Source organism: Vidua chalybeata, chromosome 9 (assembly GCF_026979565.1).
Source record: "Vidua chalybeata isolate OUT-0048 chromosome 9, bVidCha1 merged haplotype, whole genome shotgun sequence".
Classification (NCBI taxonomy): domain Eukaryota; kingdom Metazoa; phylum Chordata; class Aves; order Passeriformes; family Viduidae; genus Vidua; species Vidua chalybeata.
The window spans coordinates 29,121,684-29,133,392 of NC_071538.1; the positions used below are offsets into that span (position 1 = coordinate 29,121,684).

Sequence of the window (11,709 nt, forward strand, 5' to 3'; positions counted from 1 at the left end):
CACGCCTGTCCCTCACCCCTTTGACCCCCTCAGCCATTGCTCCCCTTCAGCCATGCTACCCCCTCAGCCATGGCTCCCTCTCAGTTATGAACCCCCTCAGCCACAACACTCTGTCATCAATCTGGGCTGTAGTTCAAGGTATATCTGTTTGACCAAAAAAAAAAATACCGTGTTTAGTGTTGGGAGCTCTCCCTGGGAGCTTGCTCTCTGTGTGAGGCCATGACAGCTCCATCCCACCTCACCCCTTAACCCTGGAGTCCTTCTGGGAAAGGCATTTTCCAGATGAACAGCATTTTCAACAGCTGGATGAGAAATTCACCCATGCACTCTTCAGGATAAATTCTGTCTTTCCAGGTAAATTAATTTTTAAACATCCCTGCTGATAAACGAGGGGTATTTGAAGCCCTGTCTGTTCGTTATGTGTTTGCATGCAAGCTCCTGATTCATGGCTGGGCCTGAGAGCTGCTGCAAGATCATCATAAATAATCCATGGGCCTGGTAAAGTCTGAGGATCCACGTTTGCTTCCTGATTTAAAGTGCCAAGGTCACCTGGAAGGCAGCGTACACTTCCCTGTGCAACTTCCCTGAGTGCTTCCTCTGGATTCAGAGGCCGTCTTGGTCAGGAAATAGGAAACCTGTAGATTACATTAGATACAACTTCAGTGTCTCAACTGTGCAGCTGTGCAATGCATGTGATATTTTGTCATATATTATACAATTTCTCTAACACTCTTCAAGAATCTCAGTGGAGAAGCATGTTTCAAAACACTGAAGTTGAGCCATTCTGAGTTTTCATGCATAAAGTGCTTTAAAGTACTGAAAATAATGATCTTGTCTCATCAGAAGCAGGCGGCGGCATTAAGCTGTAGGTGTATTCCTCACCTGCACATATATCTCAGCTGCAGCTGAGCCCTCTCCAGCTTCTCACCTTGCCTGCAGCAAACGGCAATCCCAGTTTCCCACCTCTCTGAGACGTTCTTACTGCCTCTTTTCAGCTTTTAAATCACCAGCCACACCTCAGGGCTGCCTTCCCACTCTCTGCTTTCTTTTTGAATGAAGTTTCATATCAGGGCTGTGTTAATCAAAGCTGGGAGGGAGAAGGAGGTAAAGGAATGATGATCAAATAGAATGGTGCTGGGATGTTACTTAATTAAGTAAATCTCAAGATTACTCAAGCTGCTCTTCCAGTTTTCTTAGGGATGGAGATGCCTTTATGAATCACCATCAATTTTCATTGTCAGCCACCACATGTGATGTCAGAGAGCAGGAGCAGCAGCTTCCCTACAGCACAGTTAGCAGATGAGTGTTCCCAGTTCTTTTCCCATGGACCCCATGCAGAACAGAGCTAGGCCAGGAGCTCAGCTCTCCTTTGGTGCAACTGTTCTGATCACCCAAACTCACTCCCACTGAAAAAAATGTTTTTTTCCCCTCCACTCCGTGCTGTGCAATCAACATGAAATTATTTTAAATCATTAAAACACCCTTACTCTAGATGAAATCCTGTGCTGATGGAAGGTACTTCTGTGACATGCAAATACCTTCATTTCAAATGCCTAGAAACTTTGCAAAACTTCCCAGTGCAACTTGTGCTAAATCTTAATTGATTTGTAAAGAAGAACACATTATGGAAAAGGACTAGTGGATTGAGTTGCTACCAAGTGATTGAGTTACTGGGAGCTGAATCAGAACTTGTTATGCGTGTGGAGGTTCTGGATGTTCTGCATTCCTGTTGTCTCCTGCCATGGAAAATACAGTCTAATGCCTGGAAAGCCCTCTTGCTTGTCATCCAAATGGTGTGTTCCCCCTAAGTCAGGTGTTTGTAGGTGTTCCTGATGTGGCTCTTCTGCTGGTTTCCACCATGTCTCATCCAAAGATCTGATGTCTCTGGGTATTGCAAAGGCTTAATGTTTGATGTTATAGCATCAAACTCTGCTTCCTATAGAGCTTTGTTATTAAAACCACCTGAGAGGGGAAAATACTTCGTTTGGTTAGAGCAAAATATGTGGCTTGGATTGCTGCACTAAAAATGGAGGAAGTATAGAAAAAATATGTCACTCTTAGAAGTGATAATAAGGCCTCTTTTTTTATTCTTCATAAGCTGCTCTACAAAATGTGTTTAAATTCAGAGTCACGTAGTGTTTCTCTGCGCACACAGACTAGCACAGCTCAGTGCAGTGCAGCACTACCAGCCAGAGAAACCAGTCCCTGCTCTTATTTTAAACAGAAAATTGTTTTTATGGATTAACAGAATGCTTTGTGAAACGGAATACTATTCAGTTCAATATCCTTTATCATGTATATATTTAAAATATGTATAGAGATACGTATTGCAGTTGAAGATTGTTTGTGTTCTGTGGAATTATAACTTACACCAATCTACTCATTCCATAACTTTTCCTTCCTGCACTTCAGAAAGGTTTTTGATAATTCATTCTGGTTGCAGAAGTACTTGTGTAGAACACGTTTTGTCAGTGCCTTCGCTCTCAGAGTTCTTCGCAGTGACATTTTAATGGTGTTTGGGCTGGGTTGGGATTAATGGTCCATGTTGGACTCTTCCCTGTACATTCTGGCACATCATTTGCCATCTGGCTGACTGATAAGAGCTACTCTGAGCAGGGCAGTTCATCTCCTTTCCTTCCCTGTGGCAAAGCAGTGATAGTCTTGGATGAATTCTTTACATAGGAGCAAAGAATGTAGGACATTTATAAGCACTAGGAAGGAGCATTAAAAGACACGGGTTTAGTAGCCATGGCCTTAGATTTTAATGACAGGTTCTCTATCAAATCTCTGTTTATCTTTCTTGAACAATGTAAACAACTTCCCTCCTTCATTTCAGGAGACACCATTCTTCCACCTCAGTCACCTTCCTTGAGTTGTGTTGGACAGAAAGCCAGAGAATGCCATACCAAGGCTATAAATTATGTCTTATTTCCATTAAGCAAACAGAAGTCTCCTTAATTAATTCCCTTGGATGAAGTCCATAGGAAATGTTCAGAGGATGCTGATAGAGCCACTAGTTAAGGTCGTTTAAAAACCCCTTCTTCTGACTACCTGTCCTTGAAGGATCAATCTTTCCATCTCAAAGACAGCTTTTGGGATGAAGCCTCATGTGAACTCCCAGCTGCAGATATATCTTGCAAAGGGAAAACAGTTACAATTTTAGAAAAAAGTACAGCTTTCATAACTCTTTCAAGACAGTTCTCCCCAGGCAACTGTCAGCAGATCCATTCTGGGCATGAAGATACTACCTTTATTTATATTAAAAGTTATTTTTCCTTGGCCTGGACCAGTATTTAACCCACATGTAACATCAGTTCAGAAGTATGGGTGTGTTCACAAAGCAGTACCTATCCTGTCGTCATTCTTGAAGCAAACAATTCCAAAGTTGATATTCAGATCTGATTCCAAACATTTGTGGTGACACATTTGTGACTGCCCTATCTCTGGAAGTGTCCAAGGCCAGATTGGACAGGGCTTGGAGCAGCCTGGGATAGTGGAAGGGGTTGGAGCAAGATGAGATTCCCTTACAATCCAAACTGTTCTGGGATTCTATGATTTTTAGGAGAGTGGGCTAAAGTCTGATCCTTTTGACTTTGCATGTATGCTCAAGAGCTCCTGATCAGGAATAAGCCTTTGAAAAATACTCTAGTTTGTGGCTTTCCTATAGAACTTGAAATTTTGTTATTGTTTCCTTAGACTGGAAACCTAGTTAAAATTAAAAGCTTTTCAGCTATATTAATTTATGGTTGCTTGGCAGTGATATTTGCAAATATATTCTAGTTGTACATTACAAATACGCTGACTCATTTCATACACCTGTATGTCTTTCTTGCTTCCATAAGGACAATAGTTTCTTTGGCTGAAACATCCTGTTCAGAGGGTTACAATAAAACACTTTGCACTTGAATTGTTTGCCTTCCTGACCCCTCAGCTTTCTGCCAGCTTCTGACTGTGCACGCAAGTAAGAGCTTTGTACTATTTGTCCTTGGGGCTGCATTCACTAAGTGTTCACTGGCTGTACTGGAGCCTGGTAGCTCCCAGTTTGCTTATTCTTCTTTTTCATTTTCTCCCTCTGAATCTGCATCATTACTTTCACTCATGGTCCTAGTGAAAAATCAGAATGTTAATTAAGAATGGTAACAGTGGGGAACCTCTGGAAGACAAAGGAACAGACACCTGATTGCCTCTATCCCAAAGAAGAGCTGTGCTGGGTCATGCCAGAGAAGGAAAGGGAGATGTGTAAATCCTCTTGTGATGAAGCATCAGGAATTGCTGTTAGGCCACCACAGCTGGAAGAGGCTGCTCCTTGGCAGCAGTGTGTTCTTCAGCCTCCTGCATGCCTGCTGTGGTCATTAAGGGACGGCTGTAATTAGGAACACCAGAACACAGCATCATCAGCAGGATGAGGGCACCAACAGCCTGGGGGACAGGCCTGCTCCCACACATCCTGTGGCTGTGAGGGATGTACTTCCTGTCCTCCCTGCTGCGAGACAGGTGAGTTTTAAAATAACATAAAGGGTGACCATGTAGGGATTTAGCTGCTCTGGTGGGAAAGTAAAAGCGAGTGAAGCATCCTGTTCTATCATCCACTCAGAAAGTGTTCCAGAAAATGACTGAAAATTTATACTGAGAGGTCCATGGCTCCTGTGGTGAGGCTTTTTTTTTTCAAACAGAACTCTTATTTCTGCTTTTACAGAAGAACCTAGCATCCTTCAATTTTGTTTTTTAAATTAATACTAACATCATAAGCTATGAGGACAAAATTACTTAAGAGTTGGACTGTGCATTTTGTAATCTCTGCACAAGCAGAAGAATAGATTTGATGTCACTTTACCATCGCTTATGTGTTCCAGCCATAGTAATGTTATGAGTAATTTAATTTTAAAAAGAGAAGAACAATGTAGAAGAACCTTCATGTCCCATGAAAGGAAAGCTGTTCCCACTGTATAGCCCTGCTAGCACAAAGGCAGGTTAATGAGAACCCTGCCTTGAGGGCTGGTTTGCCAATGGGCACAGGAGCAAGCCAAAGGTGAACTGTGATGTTTCTTGATCAAAAGAAATGAATTAATCTTCAACCTCATAATTTATTCCAAAGAACACAGACATTTATTGTAACTGTGTGCTCACTTTGTATTATGATGCAGCTTGCAGTGTCTGAAAAAATAACCTTCTGATACATGGATCCTCTTTGATTTCACCAGTGTCAGGAGGACATTCAGCAGTGGGGGTGGGGGGGGGGTTATGTTTAACATTTGGGGCAGGTGTCTTTTATTGGTGTGATTTGTTTCCAGAAGCATCAGTGAGTGCCACACCTGGCCTGTCACAGGTTGTAGGTTTAGATAGGGCTGAGGAAAGCTTCTATGGAAATGAGGTCTTTCAACTGAAGGTAGAGTTTTTGTTGAAATTATTTCTTTCACATAACTCACAGTACCTTGCATTTCTGTAACACTTTCTGTTTGAAGACCCCAGAGCTATATGTAAATTAATTCTGCAGCATAGAAATGCATAGGAGAAGATAACTAACACTTATGTTTCACTTTTCAGTGGTTGTTACCCCAGCTGAGTGGACTGCATGGAGAGAGCTGTCTGACCTGGTTGACACCACCGAAGTGCAAGGACTGGCATTGCTGACAATGAAATGAAGTTTTCCAGCTCTTGACTCTAGAGAGAATATGGTGAAAGGAAGATCAGGGCAGTCTGCGCTCATCAGAATTTTTGGGGGACTTCTGCAAGTGCAGCATATGGTGCGTGTTTGATGCGTGGGATGATTATGATACCTGGGAGGGAGTAAAGAGAGGGAGCTGCCGCAGAAAGCAGATAACGTGAATGCTATTTAAGGGCAGGTAACAGAATTATCTGATTTTTAGCTGAACTACTTCAACTCAAGTGCTCCCTCATGAGATCTGTGTGGGGGTGGATCTTCAGTGCCTACCTCTCCCACTTGGTGCAGGGAGGTAAGTGCCTGTGCCTGCTCTCCTTGGAGCCTGGAAGAGGCTAGGGCTCACCAGAAAGGATATGGGGGACAGGGGCTGTGTAAGGAATGCAAAAAGAATTTTATTTTACTCCCTTTTGCAGCAGGATTTGCTTTAATGGTTGGGTGAAAGGGGAGCCGGGGCAGCTGAGGCCGCTCTGTGTGCATGCTGCCTTTGAAAACAGAGCACGTCACTGCTTCCAGCTCCTGTTTCATATTCTGCTGGGAGCTTCTGCTTGCAATGCTAATTCGAGCAAATCTCTGACAATTTAAGGGGGAGAGGTTCATGTATAATATCTGTAGTAAGACCTGTTTATACTAAGGAAATCGTCATCATTAAAATAGAAGGACACAAGTAATTGCAAGTTTCTCCTTAACAAGAATATTCAATTTAAATACAGGTAAACAGGAACAAAGTGGTCTTATTTTAAAGCTAGTGAGTGCATATTTTTATATAATCAGGAATCACTAATTGCACAGAAGCAACCTCAAGTTGCAACACCTTGTAATGCAGGCACAGAGCATCTTCATAATGAAAATGCAGTGCACTTTGAAGATATGCACATGAGTGCAAACAGGATGAGCACTGGAAGGGTTATGGAAGGTAGGGCAGCACAGGGGGAAAGCGTAAAGGAACACATTTGGAGTTGGAAATACTTTTTCTGCAGCACCAGTGTCCCTTCCAGAATGTGAATTACTGCCCAGCCTTGAGAGGGGACAAAAAGGCTGGAGAGATTTAAAATTTCAGCCTGATGGCTGCCAGTGGGAATGGACTAGATGCAACAAGAGTATTTGACACACATGCAATGTCATCTGGTCTCCTGAGGACTGCAAATTCCACTATAAGGTCATGCATCTAACTTTCTGGCTCCATCCTTTTAGCACAGAGAAGGAGAACCATGACAGGCTGCCTCGTGTTACTCTGGAGTATTAATAGTGCTGTTGGCTGCCCAAACACTACAGGGAAATGTCCGGCTTATTTCTTTTATATATATATTCACAGAATCCACATCACGACTGGGTTGGACGAGACCTTAAAGGTCACCAAGTCCAACCCATGCCCCAAGACCTCAACTAAACCATGGCATCAAGTGCCATAACCAGTCTTTGTTTAAACACATCCAAGGATGGTGACTCCACCACCTCCCCAGGCAGATAATTCCAGAACTTTATGACTCTTTCCATGAAAAACATTTTCCTAATATCAAACCTATATTTCCCTTGCTGCAGCTTGAGACTGTGTCCTCTGGTTCTGTCAGTGCTGCCTGGAGAAAGAGACCAACCCCACCTGAGCACAGCCACCTTTCAGGGAGTTGTAGAGAGTGATGAGGTCACCTCTGAGTCTCCTTTTCTCCAGGCTGAACACCCCCAGCTCCCTCAGTCGTTCCTCACAGGGCTTCTGTTCCAAGCCCCTCACCAACATAGCTGCCCTTCTCTGGATATGCTCAAGTTCATGTATCTGTGCATTTCATTGTGCCCTTCTTACATGTTGTATGTACCAGGATAGTCAGGAGAGGAAGTTAAACAATGAACTCCATTTTTATTAAGATCAACTACTCTACATTGACCCTCACATGAAGGTCTCAATTATTTTACTGTCACACATAAAATGAAGAGTGTGTAGCATGCTGATATGTAAATATTTGTGGTATCAAGACAATTGCTGGTGTGTGATAGCCTTGTGTGTTTTGTTCCAGATTCAAAGCTCTGCAGCCATCCATCCCTACCAGCCAACAGCAAGTTCCTGCTCTTGTCAGAGTTAAAGGCATGTTTTCCTTTGAACTTGGTTGGAACAAGAACTGGCCCAATGTGGAGCTGTGGGAAATAATTGACCGCAGAAGCATTTACTTCATTAATCTCTGAGTTGATTTGAACCAAATTACTCAGGTAATTGCAGTACGTTTTACTTACAGTTTTACAATCTTAATTACCATGCAGGTCTCCAATATTAGGAATGATACATATTTATGGAAAAGAGAAAAAGGCATTAGTGGTTTTCTACCATGTTCGGATAATACACACAGACCAAAATGTCACACAGCTACTCAAAAAAATAGAGAATGTATTCAGCTTTTGTCAATTCTGGTAGGCACTAGAGTAAACAAAATAGATGTTCATTTTATATCAGTCCACTTTGTATTGCTGCGGCACAAAGTTCTAAAAAGAAACTAAGACTGTTGTCTTGCTTTTCCCCAAAACTGATAATCTGTCTTCCTGTCTTGAAGATGAAGACAGAAAATTCAAGGGATGAAGAATTCATCTCTTGAATTTTTGCATCTTGTTCATTTATGTCTTGTCTTCTCAATGTCCTTTCTTCAGTAATTTCCATTGCCTGCTTTTATGCCACTTGGCAAACCCCAAGGTGATAAATTACCAACTCTTAAGTAGAGAGAACAATCTCCAGTGTCTTTACCTTGTGACACTTTTGTGGGATGCCTTATCTTTCCTTTTGCATATACATGAAGGGTATCTGATTGTGTTTGATGGGAAAGGGGAAATGGCAGAACCATTTACAAACTCCAGTTTAAAATCTGTAAGTGAAACCTGAATCCCTCTTGGGTTTGTGGTCACTTCCTTTTTATGACTGAATCAGTGAATCAGTGAATGCCCTGTTGTTATTTGGAATTCTACTGTAGCTATTTTCTTTAATTTTTCCCCACTGTAATCTCTGATCCCATCACCAAGATGAATGATTGTAGTCTTACAGCAACTTGGAGAGATTTGTAGACCTTATTTTGCAGCTTAAGAAGCTGAGGCTCAAAAAGGCCACATCATTGATGTGAGTTACAAAGGAAGAATGGAGCAAAACTGTGAATTAAATTGGGATCATCCAGTCCTTTATTAACACTTTCACTCTAAAGCTGTTCTGTTGTGAAGGAAAGAACAACATGCAGGTAACATGTCTTTTCTTCATTTAGAAGAGGACCACCTTATGAGTATGATTAACCATATGATCCAGTATATGATTTTAGGGGAGGAAGTATCTAGAAAGATTATTATCATTTAGATCAGATTAAAAACTTCAGCTTTTTAAAGTCATCAGTAGAGACTGACGGCCAAAATAACTGGCTGGCTGCAGGTATTGCTGTGCAGGTATCTTCCTATATTTCCTTCCTACCTCTCTGAAAAATTAAATGTTGGGACTGGGAAACTGTATATCTGGGGAAAGAATAGGTAATGGCATGGTCATAGTGAAAAGTTTGGTGAAACAAAAGAAGGAACCATTCTCAAGCTTTCCAGGAATTTGAACTTCAGAATTAAAAAGCTAAGCCAAACCAGAGAAAAAAAAAATCCAAAACCTGCAATAACTTTGGAAGGTTGATGGGACAAGCACTTCAAGACACACTTCAGTTAGACACAGATTTACAGGGCTCTGCAGATTAGGGTAAAAAGGGACCAAAGTGGATTCTACAGTCACCTGTAATTCTGTTCATAAAAAAGAAAGGAGAGAGTTTTTTAGGAGGATCTAGATCTGTTTCTATGAAAATAGAAATATGACAGTCATTACATGTTAGCACTGTTTCTGTAGTTCTGCAAATGCAGCCGAAGAAACAAAGGGCTGGGAAAAGCAATCCCTACAGCCCCACTGTACTTTTTGTCACCCCTTGCACCACTGCAGTTATGTGCTGGGACACACTTCAGTGCACAATGAAATCACCTAACCTAGGAATCAACATTCTGAGGAGTTTTTCTTGTTTTCAACCTGAATGATTCAGCAGGTTGATTTTGCATGGGAATGGGCAGGGACTGGTGATTCTTGCACCTACTTTTGCTACTACAGACAATGGGCCATGGGGCAAGGATTGCAGTGCTATGTGCAGTGATACAGAGATGTACCCTCTCACTGGGGGCATAAGGAGAGCCCACAGGAAGTGGCTCATGGGCTTGCCTGGGACAGCATTTTCTGTTCTCAGTTGTCTGAGATGGACCAGTGCCCTAAGGGCGCTATATAAATAGGCCTGGGGTTGCTAAATATGTATCCCATATATCTGGATTTACTTTACCTTTGAGTAGTAAATACCCAGAAATCTGTGAACAGACTACTGTAAACAGAAACACCAGATAAAACATTGTCAGGAATATTGTGAAACAAACAGGCACAACAATATCCATTTCAAGTACATGCTGAGGAGGAGTTTACTCTTTCAAGGTCCAGCATTTTTGGTATCAAATAGAAGTGGTGCCTTAAAGAGACACCCAGCATTCCTGCTCTGGTTTCCTGGATATTTTCAAGGTGTGGAAAGGAACAGTTTTGTGAGGACTTGCAGAGATCTCTGGAGACTGACTTTCCAGGGGAATAGTATGGCTGTACCATGCAGCCATTTTTATCTCTTCTGAAGATACCTGCAGTTAGGCAGAGTGCAGCTTGGATTTTGGCATTTTTTTATGGATCAACATACTCCTAATTTTGTTAAGCATTCAAGATACAGCAGTGATTAATGTTGAACCTGTCACCTACAAGTGACCCAATCTATTGCCAATGCATCACTCATGACAGCAAACAAGGTATTTGGGGGGCAAAGAACCCCTATATAAAGATATGAGAGAAGACAGCTTGTGTGATTTTAAAAATTTAGGGTCAGATTCCTTTCTGGCTCAGTATGTTTGCTGCATATTGATTTTTCTGGAGTTATATAAGGCCTATGCCCAGCCCTTTGTCATGAAAAGCAGCACAGCTGTTTCCAGGACCATGAGTCGTGTGTGACTTCTCTTTTTAGTTTCCTACTGGCTTTTTAAAAATACACTTTCAATCAGTTTTGCTTTTCAACACGAAAGAGAAAAAACAGTAAGTTTTCCTGAGAACTGGAGATTTGGGCAAAACATTAAGTCTTCATGTGCTAAGAAAGTTGTGCTGAGAAGTTGTGTTAAACTCTAGTATTGACCTGATGTTATAGAATATGGGAGATGTACATCTGATTATATACATCTAAAGTTCATGTTGAAGATACTAGAATTGTCTTATTTAAGCAATAGTGAAACAAATTAATGTTAGCAGCAGTGGGAAAAATTGAAAAACACAGGCTACACTCTCACTTTTTGGGAATTGTGTTCATTTCTAGTCAATTAAATATCAAGGCCTATGAAAGTGGGTAAGCCAAAAAAATAATAAACACAAGTAGAGGGTGCAACTGAAATTCTTGTTGAAGTACCTTGTGTAATCTCAGCTGGATCAGCAAAACAACCACTGATGACTAAGCCCAGCTTTTCCTTGGCCTCTCTGTGGTGTTTCAGAACAGTAACAACCTGGTCTCCATGTACTTGCTTTTGAACCTTGTTTTGTTTTGCCCTGACTTTCTGTGCCAGGGATCTAACCTGGGTCAGCTGTGCCTCCAAAGGCAACTCTGTGCTCTCCTGAAGTAACATCCTCTCATTCCTCTCCTGGGTCTCTGCCATGATCCCAAGGAGGAGCAGTTGGGCATGAGTGTATTGTCCCATTTGTGATCCCAGCACCTCCCAGGTGATCCAGACCTCTGCACTACACACAGAGTGTGGAGAATCCCTGCAAATTGCCCCAAGATTGCCAACACCTGGCAATCCGTGCCATGCCTGGGGAATTTCAGGAGTTAAGTTTTAGGGGTTGAAGTTCAGCCTATTTACCATCAGGCTTATCAAGTCAGGAATTTATGGCACCTCTCCTCAATCCAGCTCGTTCTTACGGATTTAAAGAAGGCACTGCAGTGCTTTGGGTGGCTTCCCACATGTGGTTCCAGCTAGCAGGTACTGGACTTGTCCCAGGA

General features: G+C 42.0%; 1 long non-coding RNA gene across 1 annotated transcript; it reads left to right on the forward strand.

Annotated features, from left to right (window-relative positions):
- Window positions 1-88: 88 nt before the first annotated feature.
- LOC128792510 (uncharacterized) lies at window positions 89-7,852 on the forward strand. The gene is made up of 3 exons (XR_008432429.1): window positions 89-354; window positions 5,545-5,744; window positions 7,669-7,852. It is a non-coding gene; the product is annotated as an uncharacterized LOC128792510 (long non-coding RNA).
- Window positions 7,853-11,709: the final 3,857 nt, after the last annotated feature.